We start from the raw sequence: 20,709 nt of genomic DNA, 5'->3' as shown, positions 1-20,709 counted from the left end.
TATGATATTGTGTAGTCATGGAATGAACTGATTCAAGCATATATATGCAGATGTGTTGTGATTACTGGTAGCAAGATAGTTTCTGTGACATATATAATATATATACACATATATAACTTTCTTTCAAAGTTATTTCTGTTTCAAACAATTACAAAAGACTTGTTGAGAAGCAGCATTCATCCAGCTCTGTTAGGAACAGAAAAGGCACTTTCTTATTGAGGTTTTTCTCACTTGTGTTTTATTTTTTATACAGACTCAGGTCGTACTTCCTTTCTGGCGTTCATTTTCATGATGAATAGTTGAAATAGTCTAGTAAGACAGCTCTAAGTTGGACTCATAGTTGGAGGGCTGGATTCAGCTTCTCTCTTTCATGTCTTATAAAGAAGCTCCCTTTTCTCTCTTTCTTTTCAGTTTAGGCTCACCCAAAACCAGAGAGCCCTCAGAAAGAAATCAGAGATGCTTTCAGCATAGCTTTGTGGGCAGGACGAGACAAGCAGTCCGCAAGGGCAGAAGGTGGCTCTCCCCTCGTGCGAGGCCGCAAAGGCAGGTGCCGGGGCCGAGGCAGCCGGAGCACGAGCGAGCTCACGGCAGGTTGCACCGCTGACGCGGAGGCAACGGGCAGGATCCGCGCGGGAGGACGAGGAGGAAAGTTTACATCCTAAACGGATGCCGGAGATGGCACCTGGAAGCATCCGCGGTGCTGCCCGTGACGGGGTGCAGACGAGGGCGGACGTCGCCCCTCCTGACGCTCCCTGTCGTATCCCGTTTGCTACGAGGCGGTCTGACGTGTAAGATACGGTGCAGCCAGCACTGCCCAAAGCTGTGCTGAACCAAGCGGATGCAACATTTCCCTAATGATTAAATCCTCTTTTGTAGGTGTGTGATTTTTCTTCAAAGCTCTTTTAACCTTTTTCACACTGTTTTTACCCTTTCAGAGGCTTTTACTTAAGTAACAGAAACTTAGATTTGACATTTTTCAGGTAAAAGTGTCTTCATGCTTCAAAAATTTTTCTTTAGCAAGTCAAAATAAGTATCAGTGGGTTCCTTAGGATTCATTTCTTTGCATCAGCTGGAAATTTTTTTTTGCCAACAAAAGCAATTTCATTCCGCTAGTACCTCTGGAAGGCTGCTACTGAGAAAGCATAAAGTTAATATTCAACACTCGCCAAGGCAAGATCTAAAATCTCAAATTTAAAATATATTCAAGCTATCACATGATAATTAAAGTTTGTGGGGGGTTTGTGGACCCTCCTGCAGTCAGTTTTTCAGTCCTTGCCAGCTGTAATTTCACAAACATGCTATCTTTTCAAACATTTTAGCTCAACAAAATAGCTCAACAGGGTTACAAATGCAATGTCTCTCCAAGGCAATCATCCACAAAGAAATGGACAGAGGAAGCTTCCTAAAATGTGATCTGCTCTTGTGCCATCCAGTCAACCGTAGCAGAGAACTATTGAAAATGCTTATTGGTAAAATACTTATTCAACAGTAAAGGACTTCACATGACAACAAACCAGGAACAGATCAAAGACGCTAACAGCAGTAACTCAACATGAATTTTTAAAAAGGCAGCTAGCAGTCTTCACTGTTAGCTTGTATTTCTTTCATGTTGAGAAGCAAATTTCAGAAAACAGAAATCAGAAGTAACACTTCTAACCCCTTAAGAGAATATTTTTCGTAGTATACTTCTCATGCCTCCGTTGTAACTAGTAGCTTCTCAGCCTTTCACCCTGTTCAGTTGTTCATAGAAGGTATTTGTTTTTAGGAAAGTCTTAGCACATCTTAGCAAGACTATTCTTAGCAAGATTATTAAATCAGGATTGTTATGCATCTTTCCATTTAGGAAAAGTTTTTTGAAAGAGCCTTTACACCAGGTAATAGATGGCTCAAACAGCTGGAAGAAGGAGAGGAGACAGTTTCAGAGCAGCAAGGATTAAGACTGTTTTCTTTCAAAAAACCTTTGAAATGTGATTGTTTTAAAATGTGTATGGCACATTTTAAAATGATTAGGTATTCCAAAAGCCCAAATTGCTGTTGTGGTTCTTTTCTCTCCTTCTTCCATGTCATTCCTTGATTCTCCAGTCTCTTAGCAAATGGATGGCTATTACCTAAAACAAATAGTGATATGCCGTGTGAGTTTCATGGGTAATTCATATAGCAATGTGACATTATCAAAACAGCTTAGCAAATCCCTCAGAAAGCAGTTAGAGGAAATGAAACCCTCTTTTCCAGAAAACTGCATTGTGGCTTTTATTAACTTTAAGAATTTGCATGACTCACTGGCTGCCCTGCAGGACTGATCCTAAGCATCTGATACTCGTGCATTTCTATAAAAGTTAGTTTCTATAAAACAATAGTAACATTTATAAACTGTAAAATCTGAATATGCAGCAGTGCCTTGGATATAAATTCTCTCAAAACTTTAAATTAGGTTGTAATAATTGGAGAGAAGTTAATACTCCAAGACTCACTGTGCAATGACACTGTTTAGTATCCAATTAGCACATGCTGCTCCAGCATCCTCTCAGTACCAGACCCTACCAGTTTTGTTGCTCATTTCCCACATAGCTAAAAGGCTATAGTTATACTTCTACAGCTGCAATATTGTATATTAGGTACATTTCAGTGTGATTTAATTCAGGCTTCAGGCTTCTTAGATTCAGAAGTAACAATGCCTAGATCAATTTCAAAACACATAATCCATCTACCCTGCTGTCTTCAGAAGAATTACACTGGAATGGTAGGCAGCTCATAGGAGTACTTCAGGATAAAATTGCCATATACAGCAAGGGTATCAGAAGCTACAACTACTTAAAATGGAACATTAAGACTTTTTTTTTTTTTTTTTTTTTTTTTTTTTAACAAAATTATACATTCAGGTCTACATTTTCCATAACCATAATTGGTGTCCTCCACAGAAAGACTTTTTTCTGAAAAGTTGTAATATTATTTCAGTTATTTCTAAGAATAAATCAGAATGTTGCACTTTGCTGCTGTTCACAAATTGTTATAACAACTTTAAAAGATGATCTAACAATTGCACACTGTTAAACAAATATTTGACATTTTGTCTGGAAATTGCCTTTTTCTATCCCTGCTATTAAAAAAGAAATATCTTAATTATAAACTCTGCCAAGAATTGCTTGCATATGCTTAGAAGTGGCTTGCTAGTGCCTGACAATACCACACTGTGAAAAATGCTGTGCGTGCTCTGTCCTTACATAGTGTCTATATTAACGAAAATAAGTCTGCTCCACTTCACAAAAGCATGCACTGAGCTATTTTCCAGTGATTTATCCTTCTCTCATTTTTTCATGCCTATGATGTCCTGTGCCATCTCTTGCTAGGGGTTGTCCCACGCAGGGAAAGTTAAACTCTTGCTGCTATCAGATCCAATTAACTCAAGCAGTAAAGCTCTGTGCTGTAGATCTAAGGTATCTGAGGTTGTAATCCTCATGATTATCTGTAAAATGTTAAAAAAGTCTGCTTTCTATTGCTTCTTAAAGGATTTATTTTAAAAATCATTTAAAAGAGCAAGGAGGTAGCATAGATAAGAGTGTTTATTCACAATTTTTTGTTTCATTTATGAGGAAGTGTAGAGTCAACGTGGAAAACGAGAGCACAGGAATGGTCTGAAAAGAAACTCTGGTCTGCTAGGTAAGACATCCAAATGCTGCCCTGAAAAACTGAGCTATATTTGTGTTTCTCTGTCTTAACACACTGAAAGGGCCATGGCTCCCTTGAAATGTAATTACTTAATTAAAAGACAGCATCATAATGTAAAATCACAGAAGGATGGAATTACAGCTGCACAGGGAATCTTAGTGCTTGTCTATGTTGCAGATCATCTGCTGGCTACATTTATAATGGAAATTCTCTAAGGTAGAAACAGTGTTTGTTGGCAAAAGTTGTTTTTTCTGCTGACATGACTACGTCTTGCCTCTGTGGAACATGAACTAAAACAGACCTAAGTAAGCTAGGCATTGCTAGCATCTGAATCATGGGCTTTGGACTGGATGAATTGCCCCGTGGAGGATGCTACTTCATTGCTGACGGAGGGAGCCTAGACAACCATTGTTGGCTAAGGATACAATTCAATTTGCAGTTTAAGAAGTCATTTAAATTTATATAACTTCTTGTCTACTAGGTGCCTAGTCTCTCTTCATGGTTAATGAAGGTGTAGTTAGTAGTCAACGGACTACAGAGAGCAACTCAGCTTGTAGGTGTGATTCTTTGCACAGAAGTAATTCAGTCGGGGGTCTCCATCTCCCTTTATGTGAAAGGCATGATAAGCATGATGATTGTCAAGTGCGTTCTCAGTCAAAGTTAATATTAATGACCTACCTATTTATTGCAATAACTTTGGAGGCTATAGCAGAAAGTCCCATTGTTTTAAGCGCTCCATAGCACTTAAGGAAACACTCCCTCTTTTCATAGCTTACAGTGAGAAACAAAAGGTGAGAAGGTAAATGGAAGTGAAGTGTTTTACTCAGAGACATCCATCTGGTAATGACATAACTGAGAATAAACTACAGATCTTCTGATTTACCACCTGGGTTACCACAGTCTGAATGTTTACTGACTGCCTCAGTAGAGAGACCAAAACTGGAATGGGTATGGAAAGGGAGTCATTCCCGGGGAAAAGCCTTGTAAGTCTAATGAGTCAGGAATTTGAGCCTGTCTTTTCTGTGAAAGACAAATATCGTGTCCATACATAGGAAATGAAATACTATGATAGTGGGAAGCAGCACCAACAGTAAGGTAAGGAAATTGTTTCTCATTGTTCAGTGATACAATAGGTGACTTTTTTTGCAACTTATGGCTTCTTTACAATCCTTACACAAACTTATTTTTCCCTGCTCCTCTTTCTTTTTTGCTGTGAGTTGAATTTAAACTAGTTTACCTACTAATTTTACTATTTACCACTTGATTAGCTCCAATGGCTTTTCCAATAGTCAAAGTTGGACAGAGAAAAAAAATATTTTAAAACCATAATAGAAATTCTCACAGGTAGATGAGTCATCATTTTCACCTTGGAATATGTTTTCCATTTATAAAAAGGCAAGAAAATAGCTATGAGTGTAATATAAAAAAGATTTAGAAATCCTATGTCTCAGAGCCCATAACTGATTCAGAACATTGGTTTCTTGCAGAGAAATTAACCCCACCTACCTTTCAATATCTACAGTGCTGATGTCTACTTTTGAGCCATCATCAAGACTCCTCTGATACTCAATGAAAATAAGTCAGCGCTATTAGAGTGTGATTCATCTTGTGTATTTTAGACATCTCCCTTAGGATGAGATGCGATGCTCCCTATGTTTGAATACATAAATCTTAGCACATTACTGAAGAAAGAGGCTTATTAAAAGTGCACGATGGTGGCTAAACAATGATTGTAGAAAGGTGGCAATAGTTAAGCTATTTTTGAATTAACATGGAAATACATTTAGAAGGGATGGTGAAAATCAGAAAGTGCTTAAAAAGAGCCACAATAATGATTAAAGGTCCAGAAAAACTTACTTACCGTATGGTGAGAGTCTAAAAAACCTCAATCTATCCTATTTTCTATAAGAAAGTAAAAAAAAAATGACTTGTTCACAAAGGAGAAACAAACAAAGATCACAAATATACAAAAAAATAACATCCTCTGTCTCAAGCTGAAGTCAATTTGGCCCAAGTCCAGCCCAAATTTTAAGAGTAAATAATATTTACCTTTATTTTGACTGAACAAACCCCCAAAGGTCAAAATCAGTTAAAAAAAAATGAGGAAATTGGAAAGTTTTTTTTTTTCACTTTTCATAATATAATATAAAATCAAAATTTACAGGGGAAGCCATTTCAAAATATATTGAAATGTTTCTATCTGAAGCTCTTCTTTTACCTGAACACCAAACACACCAATCTGCATACTGCACCACTTTGTGAAGAATTTTGATCTCATCAGAGTACACCTTGTTTGCGGGAATGATTCTGTAAACATTTTCCCAATCAGCTTCAGTAATTGACCACAGGAACAGCTTGCTGATGAAGCAATTGATTCTTTGTCGCTTTAATTCTTTAACTGTGTGCTGAATGTGTTCCTGAAATATCTGTCATAGTGCAATCAGAAATTATGGGTTTGGTGTAGAGATGATTAGGTAAAACTGCATGATCTGAGTTATTCAGGAGGTCAGACTAGATAATCATAGCAGTACTCTGTGCCCTCATAGGCTATTCATCTTATGCATTAGACCTCCCGAGTTCAATTTTAAATATGTCTGGCTCCTTTAGACAGCAATGGAGATTATTAAATGTATGTCTGGAGTTTGAAATTCCATTTTCTATGCTATTACTATTGCTGGTCATTTCAGTCACTGTTGCTTCATCTGAAATTTCCCCAAAAGGGCAAATTTAGAAGTAAATGATTGGGGAAGGGGAGACAGAACAAGAATAAAAATTTTTATAATGATCAACAGTGAAGGCCTTCTGTGGTGGCTTTGGGGGTTCCTAGACAACTTCCTCTCAGGGATGGGGAGTCTCCTTCACTAATCATGTATTTAATGCCATCTGCAGTTGTTAGGGAAGTGGAACCAAGCTACCCTTGGGGTGTAAAAAAAGTCCTTAAAGACAAAATTACAAATGTCACATAGTCTATAGGTCAGCTATAGCCCACCTGAACGGAGACATCATTTTCTTCTATGTATCACTCACAGTTATTGACACTCAGGCCACAGCAATACAAATAAAGAACTGCCAAATCAGGGGAATTGATTCAGAACCTTACTTGAGCAGGCAGAGAGAAATAAGCACGGATGTGAACTTCAGGCTAATTTGGCCCATTTTATTCTATTGAGTGTTTCTCATTATTCATCTTTCATGTATTTACCCTAAATCTACTTGCAAAAAGTAACCTCTGCAGTCTTGATTTCAATTTACTATCCCTAATGTTTGGTTAAAATTCTCTGTGTTGCATTATTATCACACTCAGTTTTTTTCCCCTATGTACTGCTCATCAACCCGATTTATTGACTCATAGAGTTACTAAGGAGATGCTTATCAAGCAGAATAAACACCCTTGTGCTTGCCAACTGGTACCGTGTAAATTGGCTTTGCTTCAGTGTCCAGCCATATTTTAACAAACCCTTGACTGTGCCTCAAAATGCTTTGCTTTGTGTCCAGATTTGCCAGCAAGTACATTTCTGGTGGCACAAAAGAGGTTTGTATTTTCAGACTCTCTCTCTCTTTTTTTTTTTAGCCTAATTTCAGTACTTGAAAGTTTTCATACTTTCTCCTCAGTCTGCCCCACTGTACCTCTAGCAAAACATTTTGCACATCTTCTTGTTCCTGTGTTATCTAGCATCTTTAAATTTGCTCACTGATGCACATATATAAAGGCATTTTGTTACAATATGACTGTTACCAGGTTGACCTGGCAACCAAGTATTGCTCTGGAGCTGAGCAGTTCTGAGTAACTGAAGTACGCAAGTGACTTAGTGAACCTTTTTTTTGGAATGTTTATGATCTGCTACTATAAAATTTTCAGTAGAAGAATTGTACATTGATTATATTGCTACTGTTCCAAAAGGCTTCATTATCAATCTTATAATCTTGGAATCCCAGAAGGACAGACAGGTTATTCCAATAAGCAGTGTGTCTGCCATAATCTATATGTACTTTGGAGATTCAGCAAGTCTTTCCTAAAGAGGTCAGGGTCCAAGCTCTGCCACAAAGCAAGAACTTGTATCATAATGGTGAGGAACATCTCGTGCTTGCTCACTTTCCTATTTCAATGCTTTCATCTTCTGTTGAAATGCAAACACCAAATTCTTCACAAATCAGAGTGCACAAAGTTCACTGGCACCATGTGGCTGTAACAAGCCCTTTCCTCTCTCTTTCTCCTTCGTTCTTGTAACACAGCTGTTTATACAGAAGGAAGACAGTGTAGAGTTTGTTAACAGCTGGCAGTTAGTAGTAATTTATTATGGAATGGGTCTTGAAATGGCCCAGTCTCCTTGACGATGAAAAAACAACAGGCTATGTCGCTTTCAAAATCTTGTTTTGGGACTAGAAGTGGAGGTTGAGGCTGTGCCAGTTTCAGACTCATGAATGCGGCATAGAAGAGGGCCAACTCCTCAGCTGCTGCTTGAAGCAAAATGAGTTCGGTGAGATAGGGTTTGTTTTCACCTATTAGCATCAGCTTATGCTGTACCAGCACCCGTCAAATAACAGCCTTACTGTGATTTGGCATCTCTTTTTTTCCTGTATTTTGAAGCAATAGAATTACCTTCACTACTGCTGCCACTCTGAGCCCACAAGCTTTTCGTTCCGTCTACTTTTTGTTCTTTTAGTTGAGAGACAGAGGAGGAAAGATACTCACCACTATCTATGCTGGCATAGAGCAGGCTAGAGGATATCAGTTTAAATATTCCCAGAGGAAGAGATGGAAAAGAACCTGTTAAGATAACCCAAATCAAAGATTCAGGGAGCTAGTGGGTATAAGAATAGCAGAAAAAAAGTGGCAAAACTATTCAAGTATGCAAGTATTCACCGGGAGTGAGACCATTAGCTTACTGAGAAATAATCCCTCTAAATTGACTTGATACATCAATAAGATTCTGCCTTCCTTTGACTGCAAAAGCTCTTTTGGCAATTCTTTTTCATGAAACAATTTTCCAAAATTATGGGAAAGATGAACAAGATATAAAATTAGTGACATGTTTTCCATACGTCTTGGAGAACATTTTGTCTCCACGACCACTTCCCCAGCCATGGAGCTCAGAAAGGCCATGGGGCTGGGGAGGACACCTCGCACCCAGCAGCTTCAGGGGATATGGTTAGTCCCTCAATCGCTGCACAGACAGCACTCAAACAGCGGCTGCATGCTGGTTGTGCAAATGGTAGAGGATAGATACATTTTCTGTCAGAATAAAGGGACTACACAGAAGGAAACAACTGACCTATTTTCAAAGAAAACTGCTGTTAGTCACAGAAACGATAGCAGGAGTATACTGGAGCAACAGAAATTACAAGATAATAAGGAGCAGAGTTCATACTGAGGTTATGCAGGTTATTCACTGCATTTTAATAGAGTAAATTTTGAACAAATAAGGTTACTGTATATGGTCCAGTGATACAACAAGAAGCAGACATACAAAGCTTCTTTAAAAATATACCCTACACCTTGGGACCCGAGAGTACCATTTAAACAATGATAAGGACTAAAGGTAAAACAGATACTAATGACTAAATGTCCAAAGATGTTTAAGGAACATTTTGATCCATGTTTCATGGATATATTTATTCTGCAATCTAAAATTGTCTGGTGAAAAAAGATTTTTTTAGGAAAGTCAAGGGAGTATTCTATCATCCCATTAATTCCTGTATCTTTCTTTTCACCACCTCTCTTCAGCAATAGATACATGTATTCTTTGAGCAGTAAAGAAGATGGAATAAGTTGTTTGTGTTGTTCAGAGAGTTTGTAATGGCCCAATGACATGTTCATGGCCCACACATTACCCACAATGTGAAGATCTTACCCCATCATACAGTCAACATGAAAGCACTCTCCGTAAGGATGTATCAGAGCTGCCTTTACCCATGCCATCAGCTGGTGCTCTTTGCTTTGTTATGTGAAGCTCCCAAACATTTAAGAGAACAACGAGGTGAGCTCTAACTCTGTGCGTTCTTTGTAGAAGACCACACACATGATCCCATATTTCAGAGCCTCAGGAAAATATTTGGTTCAACTCTAATTTTAAATGTATGTTTGTTTGCATGACATTTCTCATCAGATTCATCCACCCTTCTCTCTATTATTGGTTATCATAGTACCGTTGCTCCTACATACTGCTACTGTACCTTGTCCTTCTCTCTTCTGCATATAATATTTAAAATTATCTTTTCCTGTCTTCACTGCTCTTCACAACTCCTCTGGCCATTAGGTCTTAATTAATTAATTTATCAATAAATCGATTATTTTTATGATGCAGGTAGATAAGTGTGGTGCTACATATCTAAGTACATATTTGACCGCCAAGGTAATGGAAAAAAGAGAGCTTAGAGTTAGACAGATTCAGAGAACCCCTTGCCAAAGTACAAAGAGACTCTTCAGAGGTCAGCAGGAGTTTCACTCATGAAAAAAAGAGCAGAAGCCAGGGACTGGTCATATCTGTACCATCTTCTTCAAGCATATGGCCTCTATTCTGGGTTAGGAGCTGCAATTTCTACTCCACAGAGAAAAGAAAGTTCCTACCACTTTTTCTTCAAATTGCTGTACTCGAGATAGGGCATCTAAGCTGCAGTGATCACTCCTGTTCTCTGTAATGTTAACATTCAGGGGCAGCAGTGGGATTCCACAGTCATGGCTTCTGTTGTTCGATGCAAGATCATACACTTCAGTGTCTAGCTTTAATGAGGGGACAGGCTAAAATTCCTTAGTTTACCAAATGTATCTATACTTCATTTTGTCTCCTTTGTCATACTGTGGCTCCTAGAAGTCTCATTCCCTGCATCCTCAAATTTTATTTCCCAAATCACTCATCACTTTTCAAAATGTTACTTTAAAATCCTGCTCTGCTTCCAAATATGCTGGTTTTACCCATGTGCTTATCAGTAGTGAATTCAGTAATGCCCGGTTTACACTGGGTGAGCACAGAGAGATTCAGGTCTGGAGGCCACAAAATGTCTGGCAAAGTATCAGCTCATAAAAGCAATTTGGTATAATATCATACAGAATAAATCATGGCTGACATATCTGCTGGAGTTATTTTTAAAGGAAATAATTCATAAAGCTGAGAGATGTGAAACAGTGAACATAATCTATACTGACTGATAAAGAAAAGCTGTACCTCAGAGGAGATTGAAACAAGGGGTTAGCAACTAACAGCTCACAGAGCAAGATTCTGGTCAGGATCAAGATCCATCTAAATGGCTATGTGCTAGTGGTATCACTACTGTGGGAAGGAAAAACTCAGGAAGGACAAAGATGATAAACGAAGAATCGCATTGCTTTATTTTTCTCGCCACTTACGAACAACTTACGCGTGCTGATAGTGTCTCCTCTAACCTCCCCCGTATATAGAATCACTTCTACAAATGCCAAGCAAGTTTCATTCTAATACTTCAGCTTTTCACACCCACTTTATTCTTCTGTGTCATTGACATAAATGGTTGCATGAAGGATCTGGCTTTTTGAGATCACTGCATTAAAAAAAGAAAGAAATATAAAATACAAGGAAAAAAAATAGAGAAGGATATTTTTAGTCCTCAAGGCCAAACACAGTAAGGAGGACATGATTTTCTCTGTAAATACAGCAGGGGGGATGTGGTGGGTTAGAAAAGGAATTAGAATTCAGGTGGTAAAAGACCAACTTCAGCTGTCGTTTAAATCAGCATGAGTAGTACCAAGATAGGTGAGGGTGGCAATGGATCACTGGGCCAGAATCTCCTCTCACTCCCACTGGTGTAAATCAAGAATAATCTCAGGTTTTTATTTTGTACAAAACTGGTAAGGGAGGAAATAACTTCAGTGAGGAACTGCCTGGATGTTACCTGAGTATCAGGGAGATCAAAGACAAATTGGAGCAGAGTTCTGCTCGTATGACAAAAGAACGAACAGAAATGAAAAGAAATTGCTTTTTTTCTCAGCAAAGGACCTTAAACCACATTCTGGTTTATACGAGACTCTAGGGAAACAAGCCCAGACTCAGACACACTACCATGCCTAGCAAGGGCCAACTTAGTGTCACGGGGTTCTGTAAAATCAGAAGAAAGCACAAGGAAATATGCAGAAATGATGACAGGACTCCAAGGGATGAATCAGGAACAGAAGCTGGAACAATTGTCATTCTAATACATTCTTACATTGTGTCACGGCTTAATGTCAGAAAGTAATAAGGACAAAAATATAAAATATCAATTAAACACAGCAAATGAGCTGAATAATTCAGAATATGATTTTAAAAGCTCTTACACTACTAGTAAAAATACCTTAACAGATGCACAAATGCACCTTGGGATGAATGTGTTATGCATTATGGATTCAGGGCTGCCATTATAACCCTCATAATCACTTTTTCACTTGCTCATGTGTTGCATCTGTGACTTATCGGCAAGATATCGCAATAAGAGGAACTCTAACAATTTTAGCTAACCTTTTTCCTTTGGGAAGTTTGGCTGCTGTTTCTGCTCTTTCCATGCTTTTAAACCCCTGCAATGTAACCTTTTCAACAGCATACGCTGCAAATACACCATTACAACTCTCTAAAATTTGTTATATCTCAGCTGTACAAAAAGAAAAATGAGACTAGAACTGGAAAAAAAAAAAAAAGAGGTCAACTCTGTGACCTCATTTCAAACAGCATAAAAACAGTGGGGCAGCACTGGATTTACATTAGTGACACAAGTGTCAGAATGTGATGAGCTGGAGAGCATAAAATACCTTTCAGCAGTTCTCAGACAAGCTACACTGCAGGTCTCGGTCAAGTTTATCTGACTGGCCAGAGTAAAAATCAGATTCTCACTATGTGAGATTCTCAACATCTCTAATTCTTTCATCTAAGGAGAAAGCACAATAGAATGGATAGGTAAAATTTGTAGTAGAGGACTCCACTTTCCATTGAACGCTGACTTTTGAGATGTCAGCAGGAAGAAATAAAGGCATATGCCCATTAGGGAAAAACATAGGTTTGCAGACAGGTGGTCTTGCACTGCAGCCAGAAGAATTTCTAACAAGACTCAGGCAAACCCTATGACATCAGGAGGAAAAAGGATCTATAAGATGACTTATCTGCACATGGTTCACTGTGAGAAGGAATATGTCCTCTTTCCTAGCATCAGTAGACTAGATAGTTTTGAAAACTCCTCGCAATCTCAACTGTCAACATAATGATAAGTATTCTGATTTTGAACACTGTTGGGACCTCTCTGCTGGATATGGCTTGGACACAATAATGCAGCACATTCTGTTGCTTCTTTTTGCCTGGTGTCGAATCAAGCTAATGGAAAATAAGAAGTGTAAAATACTTTTTTATTGCACTCAGTCCATATTACTCCAATGTCCAAGTCAACCACCATGACCTGGCTTTAAGAGTAAGTGAAATATGTAGGAATCTCACACAGTAGAAACAATATGTTTGTATGTTTGCTGGAAGAGAGAACAGAAGGATGACATAACTAAACACATTTCAAAAGGTGAAGCTAACTTAGCATTTTTGTACTGAATTAGGGAGTTAATAGGGAAGGCAGTAAAAATGATTTCTGATTTTCCTGGAGAATAGGCTCATGTTCGTGCTGTGTGAACTGTCAGCTCTGCCTTGGGATGCTCAGGAAAGTTAACTCAGAATGTGGGATTTATTTCATCCAATGTCAGATGTCAGCTATATAGAGAGCTGGTCCCCTGGGTTCTCTTATAGTCAATGGAAAGGAAAAGGCAGTTTTAGGACATGACTGATGCTACTTTTTTAGGGAATCTACTTTCAGAGAAGATGAACTAGACCACAGAGGTATCTAGTATCTATTATTTTAAAAGGAATTCAGACGACTAGCTCAGAATTCTAGTCACTTTTTTCAAAAAAAGGATAGCCTTTAGTTTCCTGACTGTCCTGCCTTACATGAGAGAGGAAGGTCTCACAAAGGTTTCAAAGAAGCCTCCAAAGCTACAAATCATTCCTGAATAAGAATATTCAGAAAACAATCTAGTACACTTTACTAATAATATTTGATAGAATTCAAAATGTTTTCAGTGATAAAAGTCCTCCTTACATCTTTACTGAAAGTGTGAAAACAATTAACCTGACAGTGTTTGTGCAGAAGGGCAGTGATAGATGTAGAAACAGTCTCCTGGCCTTCTTCTGTCCTCTTTCAGCTCAGTAACCCTGCCCTTAATTTCTGTACTCTTCTTATGAGATTCAACTTTATAGCTCTAGTTAATCTTTCTGAACTTTCCTGAATGTCTCTATAGACAGCCTCTGAGGAAACATTATCTACCATTCCTGCTGATGTTCAGAGCTGCTTTACCTCTTCTTTTCACCTTGGAAGGCACCTCTTTCTCTCACTTGTCTGTTTTGGGGACTATTTTGAGAGTTGTCCCATCTACTCCTATGTGCAGCAGAAGATCAACTGGATTCTGCTAAGAGCATTGACTTCTACAGAGCTGGTTGCATCATCAGTCTCACTGGCCCCCTTTTGAAACACTAAACTGGGCATGAGAGAGCATATGGAGTAGGGAAGACATTAAGAAAAAAGATGAAAGTAAAAATGACTGAATGATAAATTTCTCTCTAAGGCTTAGCATTGCAAGTTCCAGAAAACTTTCAGAGGCATGTCAAGGTTCCTGACTTGCAAAGTTATAATCACAAACGTGATTTAGATACAAAAAACACAGAAAGAGAATACATTATTTTATCTGAAATGTATACAGTTTTGTGATTATATGAGAGTTTCTGAGTCAGAAACCTTGACACAGATTTGAAGGAATTCTCTGTAACACACTGTTTTTCTAGCTGTGTCAAAGTGTTTCTGGGGATTTATAGTGTACATTGACTTTGACTCAGTGAAGTAAATTTTATTCTACTGTATGGATGTGTAAAATCTATTGAATTTATTGATGCTCCAGCAAGTGTGTAGACAATGCACACACACACACACAATGCTGTAATTACGGACAACAAGAATTACTGTAATAAGAACAATTGGCATTTAAATAATTCCTCCCAAAAAACCCTAATGATCAATGAGAGTGAAATCCGCAAGCTAAGCAAAAGCGACTGGAGGCCAGGCGGGATAACCTTATGACATCTACTACCTGCTAGTAGGATGTCTGCATTTGGACAACCGAGTGTCTCTGTGGCTGTCATTCCACCAGTTTCAGTAAGTATTGCTTGAGGTCTGTCATGTCTGCAGAGCCTATAAGAAAAAGAAGTGGTGAGATCATAAACATCTGATGAACACAGGAAGTTATTTAAAATTTACAACAGGGATGGAGGGCAGGTCATGTGCTTATTGGGAAAGGAGGTTATTTCCAGGTTTCTAAAGTTAGAAACGGTTTTAGTCTCATTTCCAATAAATGAGACCAAGGCAAAAGCAAATGTGTTTCCAGTCTTTACATTTATAAACAGAATGCCATTTCACTTATGGGCATGTGGATTTTTCTCTTCAGACTTGTTGACAAGGTTATTACATCCAGACCCTGGTAATTACTAGAGTGATTTGGTAAAACAAATAAAAAGCAAATTAAGTTCAGCATCATGTCAGTTCGATATGCATAAACACTAGTTCCAACAGGATTTAATTATAGTTAGTGATATAATATTGAATCTGATTGATCCTCTCTTACACCAGTCACCAGTCACAGCTAACTGACCCTGTCAGCTGTTTCCATCTTTATAATCGTACTTGATTACTTTGAGAGGAGCACAAACCCTTGTTAATCTTTCTGTATAAAGGAACTTGATAGATAACCTGGTGAGCAGTCAAATTTGGATTTCCTGTGCTTTCCTGATCTTTTGGCGAAGCTTCCCATATTGAAAATCTGAAGGTACCATTATTGTCTGCTCTTATATCCTGCACAATTATTCCATTGAGTTTGAGCTTGGAGTCTGAGCAAGTAGCCCAACAACATTCTGTTGAACAAGGAATTTTTCCCTACCTGTAGCTAAGATCCCCTCCCTTCCTCTTCAAAATAAAGTAAATTCAAAAAGTCAAGCAGGGAGAATGGTGAAATAGAATCATTTTTAAGAAAAAATAAGAATAGAAAGAAAGGAAATCAGTATTTCCAGAATCATTTTCTTAAGACCATACCATAAAATTACAAGTTTGCACATATTTTATTCTTCTTCAGAATTCAGATAAATATTTGCCATTATAAAATTGTTGAAAAATATTGAATTAAAGTACAGAATGACACTTAATCTCAATTTAAAGCTTAAGTGATGGAGAATTTACAGTATCCTTTGGTAGCCTCTCCCAATGATTTATTGCATCACTGTTTAAATAAAATACATCTAATGACATACGATAATAGATTACTTCTGTGGAACATCAGGTATAAACACAAAACAAAATGCATAAATTAGCTCTGAAAAAGTTTGCATTGAAAACACATGAGTTTTGAGGCTCCCCCTCCCCCATTCTGCAAAATGTGAAGATCATTCAGCAAGACGGTAAGTACTCATTGCTACCTTTAAAGCCCTCGGGAAATGAGGGCAATTGCTAATTCACCAAAAAAGACTTAAAGCAAGCCTGCTATACTTCTCTTTTAAAAAGTTAAGATGCTAAATTACAATTTGCTTTGTAAACCACACCATTCTAAAACTTTTGTGTGGAGGGGACGGATATTAGACCCTGTGGGCAGGTTAAGTCACTGACTTCTGTGCATAGCTGCTGCAACACAGAATATCATGGATAGAGCTCTAGCTTCTATACCAATAATAACAAGAAATTTAAACCTATAGTTACTTGTATTACAAATATCTGTCTCACAAATGATTTAGCACATTAATCAAATGTTCCTGCAGACATCTGATATTTTATGCAGCTCGTCTTTAAAAGAACTATTGCAGAAAAATGACCTTGTGAATGGTTCATTACTCATCACATACTCATTACTTGTAAGGAAATTTCGGAACAATGTTTTTTTGAATAATCACATTTGTTAGTGTTGTTATCATAAGATGTAGCTGTCTACTGAAATTTTGCAGCCTCCTTAACAACCATAACATTGTCATCTCATGAAAGATGTATTTTGTTTTTGCCTTTTTTTTTTTTTTTTCTTTGTCTCAGGAGCATTCATATTTTTATAGATTATCTTTTCCAGTAGAATTTTATGGTTTACCAATCTAGTGAAAATGACTGCTTCAGTACATGATACGTGCTAACTTAGATTTGGGGTTATACTCTGTTTCAGCAGATGTCTTGTCATCTGAGCTATGAATTCTCAGATCTCAGAGATTTACTTTGCATTATGAATGTGGCCATGCCTCACAAACATGGCTTGGGGAAACAGGAATTTTGAGGCCCAATGTCTGATGTTACAGGATTAAAGCATATTGCCACTTGACTCACTGAAAGATTTAGGCATTTTTTTTTCTTTTGGAGAAAGACGCAGAGATTGTTATATTTCTTAAAAATAATAGATTTAGAACATATTCAAAAGACATTGCAAAGGTCAGGCACATATTCTCCTGAAATATGGACCTGAGGAACCTACTGGTGATATCCTCAGCACAGGAGAATAGCTAGGCATATAGTTAAGACAAAAAAACCACTGCTGTACTGCAGCACATACTGTGACTCCAAGATGCTGCTAGAGCTTTCCGAATGGAAATATGTCTGTTTAAAACTCTGATTCCTTTGTCCAGGTCCTGAAGAAAAGCAAGAATTCAGGTATAGAGGCTCTACGCAGTTTCTCTACCTCTCTGACTTCTGAATCTTGCTCCACAACCAGTGCTTAATTCATAAGTATATAAATCCTTTCTTGTCTCTACTCTCAGTGCATTAGTGACCAGAAATACCATGAAGAAAGTACTTAGGGCTGGTTCTACACAGTTGTTGTTCTTTGTTTAGTAATTCCCATTTGTGTGGAAGAGAGGGAAGAAGGGAAGGACGGGGAGGAAATCATGCTGCTAAGGAACACAGAACATTTTAGACTGAATCCAATTTAGGAGTGTTTTATATTCGCTTGCACAAATGATGATCCAAGCCAGCGTACAAGTAGACTGGGATGGCTGGGAAAAGGCGCTTTAAAGGGCAGGCAGCAAACAAGACAGTGACCTGAGGCAGCATGAGGAGCTGACAGAGCAGCTGCCTGGGACAAACCTTCATTTGTGATCTGCACAGCTTGGTCACTGCCTCGTTAGCAAGGTAATTGGGAAAAAAGGAAAAAAAAAAAAAAAAAGAACACCCTACACAATAATTACAAAAGCCCAAATGCTACATTGGTTGCTTCTTACTAAGTATATCTCTTCTGCTAAGCACCAAAGAGTTACATTGGCAGTCAAGAAAGTGGCAAAGGAACAAAAATGACAGTAACAACACTATAACAAGAGAAGAAACAGATGCTGCATCTTCTTTTAACATTTTATGACCAATTACAGGATTTCCATGGTCTCTGTGAGGCAATTAAAGAGTTATGCTTCGCTAACCAATTAATATTCTCTTGACATCATCAGTTTACCAACATTACAGAAACACAGACTTGTTGTCCCTTGTCTGAAGTAATTGCCTTACAACATAGTAGCCACAAAGAACACACACAGATTAAAATGTGAGCTTTTGTGATTTGGAGGGATATTTTCCCCTGCGTATTTAAATATATCAAAATACTGGGAAATGAGGGCTCTATAAATTTAGCAGAGTGCAGTAGGAATATTTATATGCTATAAACATTTTCCAGAAAACCCCTCCATACTTTAAGCACAAGGAGAAAAGTGTCGCACAGGCTGTCTCAGTGTAGCCTAATTAGTCAGATATTCAGTCTGGAAAACTGGAAAAAGGCAAATCCTACTTAAATTGCACTATATTTCATTTAAGAAATGTTCAGTTCTACTCTTGATTAAGACAAGTTCATAAGACCAAATTTATCATTCCTCACTCAACAAGTGTCCTACTAAGTGACACGGTAGCTTTTCCTCAAAATACCAGGAAACAAGACTAAAGAAGTAATGCACATGGATTAATTAGACTGTAACTCTATTAATTGAATTCTCTTATAAACTACTAGCAGCATTTTGCCCTTTGCTTATAATTTATTTTGTAATTGTTTCCCCCTTGAAAGTCCTCCACGAGTCCACCTAAAAGGTGTCCCTCTCTCTCTGCTGAGCCTAGAAGAGCTAAGGTTGAACAGGTTCCCAACCAGGCCACTTCAGTCAGGCTTCAAAAGCTGGGCAGAGAGCCCAGAAAGAGTGTTTACAGAAGATCTTAATGTGAACAAGGCAGAGTAATTTCCCCACAGACAAGCCCTAAAACCCACTTTCACTGAAACCTGAAAGTTGGCACTCAGGAGAGAAACTTTTTATTTATGAAAGCCCAGATTAACTTCTCTGAGATTCCTGACAGGCTACAACTGCTTATTAATTACTAATTACTGGACTTCTAATGTTTTCAGGCTGCCCAGAATATGACCACCGTTACTGCAAAGTGCAGCCTCCATTTAGAAAAAGTAGAGCCTCTTGATGCCATTTAACCCATCCAGGATGTACAAACAAGTTGCCCTGGACCAACTCAAGAAATAATCAGCTCTGACAGCTCTGGCACAACACAAAACTCAGAAAATTTCAGTCCTCTCTCTAGCATTTCATACGGTTGGCTGAGGGTGGCTTACAGCAGCCACCTTAAAAGTAATGGCCAGAGCATTAGAAAAATAAATCAGTGAACGGAAAAACTGGCTTCTTTGCTACCGTCATTCTGAAATGGTCCTAAATTACTCCATAAGTGAGTGTTGTAATCATCCACATGGAGATATGGCTCTGCTGTGGTCCTCTCCAAGGCTGACTGAATCTGTACCCCTGGGCATCAGAGAACACAGAAGAGTCAGAGGGTTAAAGTGCAGGAGTGTGAGAGCAGTGCAAATGGGACAGCAAAACCTGCAGAGCAGGGAGCAGGGTAGTCCCTGGCAGAAGTCACTACAGTCTGCTCTTTTGATTGGGTTTGCATTTCATCCAATGAATATCTAATGTAAAATGCATAAAGCTTCCCAGACAAATGGGATCCTGGGAGTCATTGCTCATTGAGTCATTGAGGAGGAGTTAATCATTAAGCCACAGATTTATGCCCTTCCTTGCTTGTGAGCTCTTTTTCTGACCCTAAAAATCTTTCATTCTCTGCTGCCAAGCAGCATGGTTTTAATACAAGTTGCTGAATTCAGCTCCTCTCTTCCTTTCCCCTCCTCTCCTTTCCGCATTTCTTCTAACTTGTTTAAAAGGCTGATGGTTAGGGCACTGTTCTGGGAAATGAGAGATATGGGTGAGAGCTCTAATTACTGGGCATTTATATAAAAATCAAGCACTACTTCTGTTGCAAGCTTTAAAAGGAAAGAATGAAATGGTTATCTCTATTCAAAGACTAAATGAAAAGCCTTTTAAAAAAGTTCACATTGATACCACATTGCAGGGCTATTCCTAAGTCCGTAAAAGGTGAGATTTTACTTTGGTTCACCATTTCTGATACATGATGTAGTATTTAGTAGCCTGTGAGAAATTCAACCTCATAACGAAAACAGAGACTACAGAGAAGAAAGTCGTCAACCAATGTTTTTCCAAACAGAAAAAAAAAATCTTATTATTGACTTTATCTCAGTGGATGTTTATGTAAAGCAGAGAAAGTAAGGAGGAAAAGAAAAAAATAATAATTTCTCTGAGCTGCCTTGTTTTCTCTCCAGTAATCCATTGAACTCTTAGGTATTGAATTGTATACTGGATGCTATGCTGTCCACAGAAAATATTACCAATTTCAGATATTTTTATTATAGGTTATACAAAAGAAGAAAAAAAATCCAGAGAAAACAGAAAATAGGAACAGAATACAGACAATCAGAGGACCTGAACTAGCAAGGAGAGAAGCACCTCTGCTCATGGATATTACTATGAATTCAAAATCATCACTGTCTCCCCTCAGTGCTTAGAAGCTTTCAGAATCAGTTGCAAAGTTAGCTTCTGAAGGAGCGAGGGAAAACATAAAAGCCTGTTTTTATATGAAAAAGGAGATACTAAACAAAATTCAGAGAGAGAACTT

Source organism: Rhea pennata, chromosome 1 (genome assembly GCF_028389875.1).
Source record: "Rhea pennata isolate bPtePen1 chromosome 1, bPtePen1.pri, whole genome shotgun sequence".
NCBI lineage: Eukaryota > Metazoa > Chordata > Aves > Rheiformes > Rheidae > Rhea > Rhea pennata.
This window is presented reverse-complemented; position numbering follows the sequence as displayed.